Raw genomic sequence first — 16,779 nt, 5'->3', positions numbered from 1 at the left:
ATATGTAGCGACAAGCTGGTGACACTTGTGGCTATGTGACCTGAAGCGCAACATGAAAAATGAACTAGCTTCACCTTTTTTTTTTCTATGGCTCCACTGACTCAGTGACGCATGAACTCATCATATGCATTAACGTCACTTGGTCCTGTGTCATAGTCTGTGATCCTTCTTGGGCCAAATACTTTTGTCCAAGACAGAAAGATTATCCAGAGTTATCTACCCATGCCACTCTTTGTACATTTTGCCTAAAGCGATTAAAACAACTCCATAATTTTTCATATGGAAAAACAAAACCCACTACTTGAGGATTTTGAATCTGTAGTCATTACTTTTAGAGTAAAATGGTTAAAGGACTGTATCATCCATGCTGACTCATTGTCCAGCATTGATGACACTTTAGCCAGGACTCTCCTGTCACCCACCTCCCTCGCTGAGTCCAAAGGGCAGCCCAGGACAGAGCTGGACTTGGGGCGGCACAAGCACTTGGAAAAATAAATAAATAAATAAATCTGCGCCGCTACATGGTTTTCTATCGTCTGTCAAATCTGTGTGGGGAATTGGCAAATTGTCGCCCCCTGCAGCTGCAGACGCCACTGCTTGCTGAGAAGGTGCCGTGCACAGAAGCTGTGTGTGAGAAAGGGAAAGTGGAGGGGGGCGCGGGGGACAGTTCACCTCTGGGTCTCTCCCAAATTGAACGTACAGGGGGATCCACTGTATAAAAGGGCTAAAGTCAGTCACACCTTAACTTTCTTCCATATAACGCACATTTCATTCATAATATTGTAAATACAGGCCTATAATTCCTGCACGTTTTGTTTTTATGAATTGTGTGAAATGGCCAAATAAAAATAGGTAATACAAAACGATTATGTGGTCACCGTGAGTGACAGCGTTGGGGCATGGAAATCTGTTGATTGTCGAGTGCCAAATAAACGCAGAGATGGACAGAAAAAGGTCAAAGCAGTGGGGGTTCTACATTGAATTACTGTCCGGGCGAGACCCCCTGCGAAAAGAAATGACAACATTTTGCACAAACAGCCATGTTTTATTATAACAATATAAGTGAAACAGAAACTTATTTCTCAATTGCACAAATCCTTCAGCAGAACATTTGAAAATCACACTTAAGAGAATCCAGTTATTCAACTATTGCAATTACAACAGGAAACACACTTTTTAAGGTGCACAAGGTGTGTCTCCACCTCCAACATTGCCAAAAGACAATGAACACAATTCTGCACAAAACAGTATAATTTCAAAACTTAAATATACTCTATATACATAAATGTGGCAAAAATATATACAATCAGATGTATAAAACAAACAATAATATAAAATATTAAGAATAATAAACAAATAAAATATAGAATAAATATTCTAAATAGCACAAATCCCTCATCACACAAATAACACACTAAAGAAAATCTAATTATTACACTACTAAGAACAGAAAACACAAACTAAAACCTGACCTTACTGGCCTTCTTTGATGCAAAATCATCAATAATGTCATCATATGAAATCTGCTCCCCTATTGAGTGACTGATACTGATGATGGCAAGGCCAGTGAGCAGTTCCTGAGACATGGTTGACCAGAAGAGGCCTATGTAGCTGATGAGGTAGATGGCAGGTCTTGTCTAGCATGGGAGGTGGGTGGCTCATCTTGACCAGTGGCAGAGGATGCTCCAAAATATTTTAGAAGTGCCCCTGAAATTGAATTGCAATTGAAACTGACATCAAAAGACTGTAGACTACAATATAACTCTTATACAAAACATCCATGAATTGCAAATTTAAATAAACATGCCCTTACATGCTAAATGTCTGTCATTATATTAATCTATCTTTCAGGGTGGAACAGTCAGCTCCTTGGTTACTGCCGCGAATTCTATACTTGGCACACTTTTAGTTATGACTGGTTAAACTATGGTTTTGTCACGAAATAGATTTGTAGCAAATGGCAAATGTTCATCTTTGAAACTACCTCCAGATATGAAAATTCCGTTGGTTTATTACAGGACCCAACGTGATGGAAATAAATAATAACTGAACGTATACCACCAGTTGTTCATGACATGGGTAGTGTAATCATACAGAGAGAAAACAGCATACCTTATATAATAATAATAATAATAATAATAATAAGAAAACCTTTAATACTCCCACAATGGGGAAATTGCAGTTTGCAACAGCATATAGAAATGACAGAGATAGAACAGATAATAGACATATTGCACATATTAGGAGTGCTCGCCATGGAGCCTAACAGCAGCAGGAAGGAAAGACCTTCTGTATCTTTCCTTCACACATCGAGGGTGAAGCAGTCTGCCACTGAAGCTGCTCCTCAGTCCCTTCAGATCACCATGGAGGGGGGTCAAGCCTTAATTTACTTTTATCTGGGTTGTTCACAGTAATGTAAATCCGTTCTTTTAAATCATATTAAAATCCTATTAATTAATTATATTGATATTCTGTCATTAATTATAGTTCTACTAAATTGAAATGGCCAATCAGAAAGGAGGGGGGTTGGGGGTCCGTCTATTCAGTGCCCGCCCCCAAAGTGCCAAAACTCAGCAAAGGCGAGCGAGCAGAAGGCACAGAGAGAGACGGCGAGCGCGCAGAGAGTGACGGCGAGCGCATATACAGAGACCGCGAGCGCGTAGAGAGTGGTCTTTATGCGCGCTGATTATGGTTTTTATGCGCGCGGATTTTGGCGCTAAATTGACGCCAGAGTACATCCCGGCTCCTTCTACACGCCCACGGCGAGGTCGAGGTGGTGGAGGGAGGGGAGGGCGCTATGAAATGCGTGTCCATGAGCAGTGATTGACACTCTGTTAGATACACCCCTGGACTTGATTGGTGCATCTGAATGTGGAGCGTTGGATGTCTTGCAAATCGCGCTACAGGCTCTAGGTGGGGCCAGAGGAGCCGATTTTTTTTTTTTAAATGACCTGCTTCATGCAATTATACTTGAACATAGGGTCAGTATCAGCAAATATGACAGAAAGTTAGTTTTATAAGACTTGCCTACTGCACCTTTAAGTCCCATTGTAACGAATTTTGGTTGCAGTTCCACCAGATTTCCACTGGGGGCGATCGCCATGAGTGCAACATGAATGGGAGTCTATGGAGCTAAACGGCTAAATGTGTCTCTTTCTCCCGATTGTCGTTGAGAAATCTCAGATTTGATTGTAGGTTTTGCAAGTTCAACATGGGTTATAGGTCAAAAGTTGAATGAACGAGAACTTATGTCCTTTCGTTTTCTTACAGGTTGAGTTGTTGTTGCCCATAACACGCTAGCATTGTGCTAATGAACGCTGATTGGTCAGTGAAGTAGTGATGGCCGTCTGACACCCGAGGCTCCGACACATGCGCCGTAGCTCATGAAGCAATTGTATCGAACCACTGTGCCGAGGCGTGGTTCGGTCACGTGACTAGTGACGTTTGAAGCACTTGAGTGACGTTCGAAGCAGTTCAAGTGCTTCGAACGCTTCAGCGGCAAACGAATCACCTGAGGGGTTCGGTTTGTCATGTGAATCACCTGGTGGGATCGAGCGTGTTCAGGGATATCTCGGATATCCTATCCCTATTTAATTGCGCTCATTTGAATGTTTCTTTGCAGAGTAGGTTGGTTCGTTGCTGTAGTTGGAGTTAGTTGCGTATATTGTGGAGATAGATCGTAGATTCCGAGAGAAATAGATGAATTACATGATAACACTAGATTGATAGATAGACATAGTTACATAGATAGTCATAAATAGCGTTATATATAGATAAGACAGAGAGAGAGAGAGATACAGATAAGATACAGATATATAGTCAGAAGTGCGTGTATAGTTTTGGTTAGGACAAATCACGTGTTTTGTGACGTATGAACCATTTCACTGCTTCATTCAGAAACCCTGTCACTGGTTTGGTTGTCTCGGTTCTTCGGGAGAGATCAGTTGAGTCTTCGAAGCAAATAATGACTGAGTCAAGAAAGATTTGGTTTGACACTGTTGCATTCAGTACAAATATTTTGTAACACTACTAAACCCATGACACCGAGAGCAAAAGAAAATAGTTGATGTAAGCGCTGAAACATAAACATTAGTGCAAATTAGCGAAGGTTCATAGAGTGTAGTAGTGACGTAATCAAAATGGTCCACTGACAATGGCGCTTCACTGATGAGGTTCGTGGTACACTGTGAAAGCACCGGTCTTTCGTCAGCAAAACAAGGGTTCGATTCCCATTTGTTCTCTATTATTTATTTTATTGTTATATATATAATTTTCTTATAATAAACTTTAAACCACATATCCATGTAATGTAGTCGAATAGGAATGTGCATGGCAAATCAAGTCCCATACAAGCATGAACCAGTATGACACGTCTCCATTGCACTACATTTTATTGTCCACTAGATGTCCTAATAGAGCACTGTGTCATTGAAGCTTCGAGTAATGAACCTTTTTTTGAATCACGTGTCGAGGCTTCAACAAAGCCTCGACTGGCCATCACTACAGTGAAGGACTGATTACGACCAGATCCCGCTTGACGGCATCGTGGCATCCGAAGCGGGACCAGAATGTTAAGGCGAACTTTTAAAACTTTTAAAACAACAAAACAAAAACTCTTCTAGCACGATTATTTACCCGTGTCAGCTGTGCTGTCCATGCCTCGAGAGAAAAGAAAGTGCAGGGCGCAAAAGCACCAAAGCAGTGACTGAAGGATTGCCGTAAAGCAGTATCTGGTCGTACGATGTGTATGACGTCATTGACATTTTAAAATACTTTTTAAAGCAAATAAGTGACTCTAAAAAATCTAACACCCAGCAATGTGTAATTTCTTTGCATCTCCTTTCAAATACAATATTCAAATTACTGCACAAAAAATGATATCCTGAGAAAAGTGGATTTTGAGGTGTATTGCTCCATAGACCGCCATTCACTGTCCTGAGAGCGCCCTCATATGGAACCAGAGTGGAACTGCAACCAGTTCAGAAGCCGGAAGTTCACTGAGGGAAACAGGCTTCAGCTTGAGCGGCCGTTTTCCGCTTGGTCCTAGTGCTTGACGCGTCTCTGTTTACTACAGCGTAACATTGTTTTTGGACGGTAAAAGTGCAGGGGACCAAAACGGCCTTTTGAAAAAGTGCAGAGGACATGTCCCCCCCCCAATTGCGCCACACATCCACAGCCATGCACACGAATAAGCGGTTACAGAAGATGAATGAATGAATGACCTAGGATTTCCGAGGTCCCATGAATGCAGAACTGTCGTAAAGCGTCTTCAACTGACGCAACGCATCTTATAAAAGATTCCGTGGCGCTCCAGTCGTTCTCTTTACCTCTTCCGCAGTCTGTGGAGGAAATGCGGGAGATTTCATATAATGGGTAAGCAAAACTAAATGAGTTAGTAGCCTGCTCCTCGACAGACATGGCAGAGAATGAGACACTTATCAGCCGTTGTTCACCATTAATGTCTATTTGGCTACTGTATTTTCATAGTTTGGGCACCACGAGTTAATTTCCTTGGCCTAAACACGTTTCCGATTGATGTGAGATGCTAAGATCGCTATTTTAATGTTTAATAGAACATAAATTTTCTTGAGTGCATGTGTATCCAGTAAGTTGTGGCAACTGTAATTTAGATTCCCATGGTATTTTTCTTTAGCGGCCTAGCGACGACAGGGCACTAGTTAGTGACTCGAGGCTACGCACGAGTCACGACTCCCCATATAGCTCTAAGCTATATGGGGAGTCGTGTCTCTATTGTTCTTCTGCGTGTTTCTTCTATATTATTATTCATCTTCCGTACCTTTTTTCGATTTTAAACTCGCCCCGCAATTTTGGGGCGACACCGACAAAAATTACATCAAAACGTGCGCCTTTATCGAAATCGGTGTGCTATTACTTTTATAAGGAATCCACGAATTTATCGCGAATTTATTCGCGAAAAACTGCGAAAATCGTCCCATTGAAATGAATGGGAAACTGTGAAAAAACGAAAAAAAAAGAAAAACTGACACTTTTGAGGGGCATTTTCAAAAGCTAACTCCTCCTGCAAAATTTCACCTAGAGACTTCATTTAAACTTTAAAATGTAGGTAAATTTGTCCTCTATAAAAATACCATTCAGATTTTTGATATCTTTTATACTTTTCGATCAATCACTCGTCAATCATCGTGATCAATCATGTGAAATTTCTGAGTTTATAATGGGTGTGTATTGCGTGGAATGTTCGGCCTAGAGTGGGGGACCTCGCAGGCTAGAGTGAGAGAGGCTGTCTGAAATTCACTGAAATTTTTCTCTTTCCACGCTGCTCCTGGGCACATCTTACATCGTAGACATTAGATTTTTTCCACTTTTGTAGAGGAACTTGCCCTGATTCCTACAATGTGCTCGCCTAAGACGAGACATTTTCTGAATTTGAATGGCGTGCCCCAGAGTGAGGAGTGTCCCGCTCCAACTGCCCATTAACGCCCATTCAAAATTTGAAGCTGATTTTCGAGGAAAGCTGAATCCACCCTCTTATACTCGCCACAGTTTCCACAATATTTACTCCAGAGACACCAAAATTACATCAGTGTGTTCGGGAACTTCTCCTGCCAATCACTGTCTGTTTTTTTTTTTTCTGATGTGAGCTTTGGTTTTGCCTCAGTGAGCCCAAATGCGAGGACTGTCAGAGGGCAAAAAATCAAAATTTCTTCCTTCTCCTCTCCTGTGTCTGTGAGTAGTCATGGCAACCAGCAAAGTCACCATGGCAGCAGCAAAGACCTCAGGCCAGGGCCACAGCTGCAGCCATTTTTGTAGTCCTTGGCAGTTAATTTCAGTTTATTTAAGTAAATAACAAAGAAAGAGACAGAAAGGGTAAAAGACAGACAGGCAGTAACAGAGAGGTAAAGCAAGACATTTTTTGAGGTGACTGTCACTCTGCTTGCTCTGTGTACATCTGAGCTGAATGTTTTCTATTGTGTGTGTGTGTGTGTGTGTGTGTGTGTGTGTGTGTGACTGTGCTAATCTCTAGCCTTAGCCTAGTTTAGTGCGTTAGCGTGGCAAATGGTAATGCCAACATTAGTAATGGTAATGCTAACATCTTTTTCCTTTTCTTTTTTTAATAACCCCGGCAGCAGCCCTCGAGTCACTCTCAAAATTTCCTGCGGGAATTTTCTAGTTTTAATTACTGGTCGGCTGTGTGTATCTCGAGCCGCGTGGTGGCAGCTTGAACTACACACTTGTCGTGTACTATGAACAACTATCAAACCGTTTTAAAGGTCCACATGCGAATAAACTGCAGAAAACTTAAAAAGTGCATCGGAGACCGTGGTTATGTATTTGACATCACGTACGCACGATTTCAAAAGCATTACATCGGCTCCTGAGCCTTGTTCAGCTAGCTCAGTGAGTGTGCGCCACAGTCCAAACTATTCGGTGGGATTTTCCTTTGTGGTAAGGTAATCCCAGGGCAGCAGTGGCTATAGAATATCAGGTTTTGCTTTCACCTCACTGCGTGCTGGTTGCTGAATGGTGACAATGAAGCCTGGCACATTATCCATATGAATGGAGTTTCAGATATACATCAAATGTATAGCTCACAATTGCATTACAAACTGCTGTAGAGGAATAGCTAAATTGCAACCCTTCCTGGTGTAAATCAGCCTTTTGTTTTGCAGGTTCGCTGAATGGGATTGGGCATCAATTATCCTACACTGTGTGCTGCCACTCTGGTACATGAGGTCAGATTTTCTTTTTGTTAGTAGCTCATTTTAATTTATCTACAAAACCTTAAAGTGAACAGTTGTAATGAGATGTTGAATGTCACAAATCTAAATCACTTCCATTCAACACTTATTGTTATCCATTTTAAATTTACCTTTGAGCTAGTGGAGTTGCTCAAACCCAGAGAAATGCACACATGCTTAGTGAATTAAACTGGGTAGCACAGATGGTGTTATTAGTGCACTGCACTTTAGTTTTGATTGCCATCTATGAAAGCTTTTAATTAGGTTTAATTGACTTTGTCTGACTTAAAAAAACACTAATGGTATCAGGGACTTGCATCGCTTTGATCACTCTGTTTCATTCCAAATAGTTGACTGTGCAGAGAACTGTAAATGGTGACATTTCAACAATTGATACTTGATGAGTTTCATTAAATGGGAACTAACGATACACTGTTGGCACAGTAGGAGTTCTGGTCCTATGAAGTGGACCATAGAGCTCATACAGTGCATAGAGTAACTCATTCTCTTGCAACTCACTGTTGATTCTTTGCAGCAGTGTTACTAATGGGAATGGACAGATTTAAAGTGCCAAAGTTTTTTGAAAGGCAATTTAATTTAAGCTGCTGACTTGCTGTCCACCAGGTACTGGCGATTTCCTCTGGACACCTCGGTAAGTAGAGTTGCAGAATGCTTTTTGTTTGAGTGATGATGATTGGCTAAATATGTTCAACTGCTCTGAAATGTGAGTGACAGCTGCCTCTCTGAACACATGCAGCATTAATAACTGAATATGTTCATGGTTATGGGGAAATATTTTAACCTTCCTTCTGTCCTTCCTCCACGTGCAGGTTTCATAACTGTCTTGATATGCTGTGATCCAACAATTTAATGTAAGTATATGATATAATTTTACATCGATGATTAACTTGTCAATAGTAATGAGGGAAAACCAGTGTTGGATATCCAATGATTGCACTGTGTGGTATCTGCAGCCAGTGTTTTCATCAGCTGGTGTGTTCAAATTTCAGTGCAAGACAAAGTCAACATCTGGCATCGTTGGTCTCCATACTGCCTGTGTTTGGAGTCCTGGTATATTTGTTGAAACACACTCATTGTTATGTTATTTATGCATCTGTACCAATAAGCTGGTCTACCCAGCAATGTTAATTTTTGGTGTAGAAGTTGAACACTTCATTGTCTGGAAATGATCTTGACAGTTGATTCACATAAGACTTTATATTCTGTTGTCTTGCTTGCATACGTTCTTTCACAATGGAAGTCCACCTACTGTGGTGACTCCATGGATCAGTTAATTCCTTAAGTTATCTCTCAACTACAGTTGAGTCTCCCAAGAAACTGCCAAAATGGGGTTCGGGGATGTGCACTCTTGTGCTGCAAGTTGTTTTACTACATCCTACATGATTTTTTTTTATTTAATTTTTTTTTAAGGATGTATTTTGTGGTGCTGTCTGGATTAATCCAAAAGTGTTATTTACCATAGCCCACTGACAAAAATGGTGCCGTCATGTGTTGGTCCAACACAATTACAATACTACAAACTGCATCCCCCAGTACACTATAGTACTACTACACATATGTGGTCACAGTTGGTGAACACTGGGCAGGTCGAGGTTTCTTTGCCTTCAAACTTGGAGAAGTTTCACTAAGAACAAAGCACAAGACTACCATTACCTTTAAGATCTGTGGTTCAGGTGGCAGAGACAGTTGTCCAATAATCGCAGAGTTAATCCGTGGCCCCTCTGCATGCTGAGCTGTCCTAGGGCAAGATGCTCTACCCAAAGTTGCTCCTGACAGCAGGTGTGCACGTTGAATGGCCATCATCTGGTAAATGGTGTGCATTTAAATGGCATTTCCTTACCTCAGTAGTACCTAAATTGACATCCTCTCAGACTTCAGATTGAAGATATCCTTATTCCAAAACGGGTGCTCTTCAATCCAGGGACAGAGGGCAACACATTTAAATCAATGCACTTAAAATCTTTGACTTTAAAAATTCCCAACTTCTAATTGCTTAACAGAATTGCAAGGTTCTGCTGCAGCCATGGATGACCTCTTAATGTGAGGCTTGCAATACAGCAACCAAGGTGAGTATTCAAGAGTTGGAAGCAACTGGATCAGTAGTAACTGGTGAAAGCTGAGGTCTATCCCGACATGCCTTTGTCTGTAGGGCCGTGTCGTTGGAAATGCCTCAGACAGTAAATCTGTAGTCTAGCTTTACCCACATGTTCACGCTCATGTACCTTGTGGGATATTACTGCAGAACACATGACAACTACTCAAGAGGCCATATTCTGTTGAACGGGGGTGCCCAATATGCTTTTTAATCTCGATTAATCGCACAACAATATTTGCCCCAAAAACCAAATTTTTTTTTTTTTTTTTATTTAAATTGATTTTAGCGGACGACTGAATCAAATAATAGGCACAGACATGAATATTGTAAACTCGAGCTCTTTTAATGTCTGGAAAAATGTATTTAATTCAAAACAGTAGAGAAAAAAGAATATCCCTGGCCAAAACTGAACAGACCTAAAGTTGAAGTGCCATTTTAAGTACTTTTTCAGAACGGTATTGACTTTAAATGGTTAAAAAATGAGGAAAAAAGGTTTGGGCTGCTGACAGGTCTTGTCTGTACTCGGACCAGGACTGCTAGCGCTAACGGCTCCGGCAGTTTCTGTGCTCACTGCAACATGCTTTGCATTTAGATGGCATCGTAGGGTTGAAGTGCTTCGGTGGTATTCAATTTGCACAAAACCCTGCTTTTATCTGGGCCTCCATCAGGTTTTTTTTGAAATAAAATTTACCTTCCATCAGTCCTAGCAACGTGGTTTCTTCTGATTCCTCCATTGACGTGTGTATCGGTGTACCAGGAAAACGTGCACTGACAAAAGTTCCACGTTGTTTGGAATGCAACATTTTTTTTATAATTAATCGGAGTTAATGTGTTAAAGTCCCTCCCCTAGTGTATATGTATATATGTGGGCGGCTGTGGCTCGTAGGTAGAGCGAGATGTCCACGAACCAGAGGGTTAGCGGTTCAATCGCCGCAATGTGCCACATAAAGTAGAGAAGTAGAAAAGCTCTATATAAAAGCAAGGCCATTTACCATGTGTATTGTGTGTACACGCACACACGTGCATATATGTCTATATGTAGGTAGATCACTTTGACTCATTGTAAAAGTAGCTCGCAAAGCCAAAAAAGTGTGGGCACCCCTGCTGTAGTTTGTTTCCCGTACCGATTAAATTAATATTTTGATTTTGGAGTCTATGTACACCAAGTTAATGATTCAGTGATTTTCTGTTTTGGTTGTGAAATACTTTTGACATTCTTGAATTTAGGCCAAAGGCACTAACATTTTACTGAAAGTTGTAATCTTTGTATAGGTCATAGTGATGGCAAGAACACATGGCTCATTTATCCAAGTGGTAAGTGAAGTCGTCTTTCTACGAATGGTATCCTTAATGTCACAACAATAGTATCTGCAGTCAAACCTTAGGTGGTTTATGCACAAGTTGGTGGTAGATTTGTTTCAAGGACACTCTTTGTAGAAAATACATTTTAGATAAATAAATGAAGGAAAATGTATTTTCAAAACTCATTCGTTTTCAGCGACCTAACAAGATCTGATTGCTACCTAGTCTCTTTAGCTGATGTATTGAATACAATAGTCTACCCGAAGCATAGATGTGTTTTTAAATGGCTTATTGGAAAAGTACCTCATTTATTTGAAAGATTACTTACACAAGCTCGGAGCACAACATTACATTTTGTACGGCTCTTGTAGGGTGCTCTCCTTTTTTTTTTTTTTTTTTTTTTTTTTTTTTTTTTTTTTTGTTCTTTGTTCCTTCTCCTCTTGCTGTGATGGAGGCCGGAAGCATTTTGATGAATTCTGAAGTGTACAGGGATATAGTACCTGTTCAGTTTCAGCTGCATTATGTTAAGTAATTATGTTAATATGAACTGTAGACTGCTGTTGTCACTAAATAATTGAGAAAGTAGAATTTACAGTGTTAAATGCCAGCCTTCCTCGTTGGTCCCCAAGAAATCCTGTGGGAAAACATGGCCAACTCAATTAAGTCTCTGTGGGATGCACTGGAACAGGTTGGAGTCGGAATTGTTTAAGGCACAAGGAAGATCTACATAATATTGGGCAGGTGGTTATGTCTAGTAAATAGCATTGTTTATATACTGTAAGTGATGTATTAAGTTTGGTCATATACCAAGGCTTTCAGGATACTGTGTTCTTGAATTGCTGTGGAGTTGACCATACAATAACCAGCCCAGTGGACTTGTGTCACAACCTTCCTTGAAGGCTGGCTGGGAACATTACCTGGCCGTTTTATGGTGACATTTATTAACAATGACTGCATGTGATTAAGAATGGCAATAGGCTATGTCCTTGAACATGACTACTATTGTATAATGGCTGATACCGAGCTTCCTTTATTTTCAGGAGCATCAGGCTGAAAACAAGTTTGAGTCTGCATTGACCTGCAACTGGCTGGCCCCCACACTCGCCTTACCTGAATCCAACACTTCTGGGATATTTGTTTCGGTCCATCTGATGCCACCAGGTTGTGTCCAAGACTGAAGAGCATATTGCTCCAAATGCGCTGGTGTTATATCTTCAGGGTTTCATGGAAGGTTAATACTATGGCTATAGTATGCTGGGGTCACATTTACTCCCCCCTCTCCAAAATCACCTCCCACCACGCCCCCAACCCGCACACCCTAGCTGCTCACTTGCTCTGAATTGTATTAAAACCGACAAAACTGCATGGAGAATGTAGATGATTTGTGTTGTGTGAAGTTATTTGTGTTCAGTAATAAAGGGACTTTACTGCCACTGTTGAATCCATTTTTTATTTTTTGATTTGAAATAGGGAGTTGAACAAAACCCAGAGGAAATGACTCCAGATGAGCTTTGTGCTAGCTAGCAAAGTTGAAAGTCAACAGTTTACCACTTTATTTGCCGATACTTTACTTAATCTTCCATTTGCCCATGGAATACCATGTCGATAAAGGTATCTCACGGTGTACTTTAACCATTTCCTCAAAAGACTGATGTGGAGTTTTTAGATTGAAAGAAATGGATGTTGAGTTGCAACATCTACCTTTCAAGGAATTGGAAGTTTTTGAGTGAACTTGTGGTGGAAAAAGCTTGAGCATCAAACCATTTGGGGCTGCAGTTTGTAATGCTATTGAGTTTTCTGCATTGTACCAACACGTGTCCATTATGTTGACAACACCATTATACGGGGGGGGGGGGGGGTTTACAGAGGTCCTTCAGCGTTCAACAGTCTCTCAGCCTCCGGGAAGAAGCGGTTCCTCTGGTGGTCCTGCTCTTAATGCTCCGCAGCCTCCTTCCTGAAGGGAGGGGGACGAACAGTGCGCGTGCAGGGTCTTTCCTGATGCAGGTGCCCTTTTTCTGCATCTGGAGGTGTAAACGTCTGTGGTGGTGTAGCTGTGCAGCTTTCACCACCCTATGCAGAGCCAGATCCTGTGGTCGTGGAAAAGATGTTGGTCTGTTTGAATAGGTACGAACCTCCTGTTGGATAATTACTGCATGGGTGTCTATCTTTCAGCCGGCAACAAGTTATTTAACCCCAACTGATGTAGCTTATTTCTTAACCCTTGTGTCCTGTTGGTGATGAAAATGGCCACTAGGAGTCACTTTTTCCTCTTAATTTGACCATAACGTTCACTGTATTGCAGTAAATGAAATTATTTTTGGTGAGGAACCTTAAAGGTGCAGTAGGCAAGTTTTATAAAACTAACTTTCTGTCATATTTGCTGAAACTGACCCTATGTTCAAGTATAATTGCATGAAGCAGGTCATTTAAAAAAATAAATCGGCTCCTCTGGCCCCGCCTAGAGCCTGTAGCGCGATTTGCAAGACATCCACCGCTCCACATTCAGATGCACCAATCAAGTCCAGGGGTGTATCTAACAGAGTGTCAATCACTGCTCATGGACACGCATTTCATAGCGCCCTCCCCTCCCTCCACCACCTCGCACCACTTGGCCGCGGGCGTGTAGAAGGAGCCGGTACGTAATCCTCGTCTGAGGCCTGTGCCTCAGCTTCACTCTCAAACGTCTAACCACATCAACAGGTAGCGGTCATATATCTACCACATAGCAAATTGATCAATCTAAACTGTGGAATAAAACGCCACAATGAATGCTTCTAACTGTTACTGATAGCAAACATCACCGATGTAGGCTACTTTCAGAAACATCCTAACCTTGGTTTTGTCCTAAAGTTGACTATTGCTAAATATTTTGACCTAAAATTATTTAGCAATAACGAAGGGTATTATAACAACTATTTTGTTGTTGTTACGTCGGTGTGTTCCATGCTAGTTTGTTTACTCGCTCTCTCTCGGTTCTCTGCTCGTGCACAGTATTCCAGGGCAATATGCACGCGCTCTATCGTGCACAGCTCTCCCTTGTGGGGGGAGGGGCTTGGGAGACCGTCTTGGGCTTTAGCGGAAAGTGGGGAGGGACTGGGAAGTTGTCGATGTTCAAATTTTTTGACTAAGTCCTGGATGTTCGCAATCCTGCCTACTGCACCTTTAATTTTACATACATTTTGAAAATATGATCTCAGCATTTCCAGTAGGTCAATTATACCCTAAGCACAATTACTACCCTTTCACCCTTCGTGGCTGAGAACATCCACTAACTTTGCTGTAGCAAGTCTTTTTTTTTTTTCAACTTTTGTTTGCTTAAATCTGTTAATCAACCTCAGTCCTGATAAAAACTACTAAATATTAAAGATTCAAAATTTTAACCCTTTAATTGCCAATTTAAAAAAAATCTAAGTAAAAACTGCATATTTTCAATATAAAAATGATCGGCGACAGATTTTTTACTTGTTATGACAGTCTTGGATATCACACACTCTAATATCCTCAAACTCCATATATCAAATACAGAAACTAAGCTTTTTATACAGCCGGCCTATGTAATGGGTAAATGGCGTGATTGGGTGGTCACCAGTAAAATTGCAAAATTTGAGCCGTTCCGAACGGGAAATCACCAGGATTGTAAAATGCATTATTTAGTGTTGTGTCTTTGCATTCAAAACATGGGGTTATAATTTGAGTCAGTGGGGTAAATACAGCTATGAACAGCATATGAGGGAGTTTTAATGACAGTCTGATGCTGGACAAAAACTAAGTATGGATAAAAGTCAATGTTACTGATCTGACATATACAAGACTGTGATAACGGGTAAAAAATATCCTGTCTGATAATTATTTATATTGAAAATATGTAATTTTGAGTTGTACACCTCCCAAAATCAGGGACTTCATATTTTTTATGTTTTTTTTAGGACTAAGGTTGATTAACATTTATGCAAAAAAAAGTTGAAAAAAAAAATATTCATCTGATATATTTTTTACAGCAGTTAAAGTTGGTGTCTTCAGCCATGTAGGGGGTCCTGTCGTCCTCTCTATTCTCCCCCTCTTTGGAATTTAAATTTACGAAGTTGTTTTGCAGAAGAACTCCTCTAACAGATCAACCTTTTACACCTTAGCCATAAAGGTGCCATGTCCAAACACTGAACAGACCCACGCTATCGGATCTCCCTGATGCTTAGGACGTCATGAGCCAAAAAGGACAGATTTACACTTCTGTGGAATTTCCCACTCTTGTTTCTGGTTTTATGAACTAATTAGTTCTGAATTGAAAGAATATCAACACGATATCAGGAACTACAAAGAATGAAAATTGACTCTTCTACTTCGTATGGACAAAGTCTAGAAACCTTAATGTTACGTTCAATTATGTTTTAAACTTGTGATTCATTAATTCTCCTTTTTCAGAGACACATATACAAACATACCACTATAACACGTTCTTGCTTCCCCCTCCCAGAGTGACCAGCAGTGGCGGCTGGTCAATAGAGGGCGCTAGGGCGCCGCCCCTCCTGTGAAATATTGACTGTTTTATATATCTACCAAGATCAACCATGAATCAATCAAACCTAACAAATACGAAATAAATACACAAAAATACATCGCGTTTTTACTTGTGCAATGGTGTAGTGGTACCCGCCACACTGCCAGCAATCATTAAATGCGTCCGACTTTAGGCTAAGCTTGCGATTTGCCATTCGATATAAAGCCCTCCTCCAGGTCAAGGGCGCCGGTAATGCTGGAGTCTATGAGAGCTAGCAAACTTTTTTACTGTTTACGAGCAGAAACAGCTTTTCATTGGCGCATGAAAATTCGATTCTGGGTCGCAGCTCTCTGCGCCCAGACCAATGGCATTGTTTTCTATTTTTTTAATCTTGGCATGATTGGACAATTCATCAATCAATCACGCCCACAGCCAAAGAGAGTGGTGGTGCCGGAAGTACGGTTCCCATTCATTTCTAAACGAGGCTGTGGCTGAAGCTGCAGCTGCTCAAGAAGTTCTGGCGGTGTTGGATGAACAAGAAAAGGAAACAACAGGACTACAAAGACTAGAGGCTGAAGATAAACAGCTACTGGCACAGTTTGAATCTGAGAAGCTAGCCAGACAACAAGCAATTCAAGAAAGGCGCAGAAAGCTTGATCGCCTAGAAGAAGTAAAGAAACTAAATGCTGCAAGAGCTCGAGCAAAAGTCTATGATCAAGCTGGAAACTGCAGTACACTTAACCTACTGAATGATGTTGAACCAGCAGTAGAATTTCAAGTTTCTGACCCCAAAGTTCCATTATTCACTCCTCAACCTCAACCAATCACACCCCAAACCCTTAATGCTTCAAGTCCACCTTTCATTCCACAATCTAAGCCAGTGATAACCCAAACCCTTCATGCCTCAAGCCTCTCATTTGTTCCCCAATTCCCACCAAACACAGGTCAAGCTCACTTTTCAACCCTGCAGCCCGCATCACAGGTTCCAGTAACTCAACCGCACATAGGACAGGTACAGAATGGCTCCGATGCTGCTTTGGTCAGTGCACTAGCGGAAGCTATCAGTGCCAGTCGTCTCCCAACACCAGAGCCTGCAGTATTTACTGGAGATCCATTGAAGTTCAATGATTGGCGCCTGTCATTTG

General features: G+C 41.1%; 1 long non-coding RNA gene across 1 annotated transcript; it reads left to right on the top strand.

The window, feature by feature from the left end:
* The first annotated feature begins 5,308 nt into the window (after positions 1-5,308).
* On the top strand, positions 5,309-12,572 carry LOC311510016. The gene is made up of 7 exons (XR_014699887.1): positions 5,309-5,373; positions 7,653-7,715; positions 8,346-8,373; positions 8,552-8,593; positions 9,743-9,808; positions 11,110-11,151; positions 12,180-12,572. It is a non-coding gene; the product is annotated as an uncharacterized lncRNA (long non-coding RNA).
* The last annotated feature ends 4,207 nt before the right edge of the window (positions 12,573-16,779 follow it).

The sequence above is a fragment of the Chelon labrosus genome, assembly GCF_963514085.1.
Source record: "Chelon labrosus genome assembly, contig: SCAFFOLD_52, whole genome shotgun sequence".
NCBI lineage: Eukaryota > Metazoa > Chordata > Actinopteri > Mugiliformes > Mugilidae > Chelon > Chelon labrosus.
The sequence above is the reverse complement of the archived record's forward strand: the minus strand, read 5'-3'. Positions and strand labels throughout refer to the sequence as shown.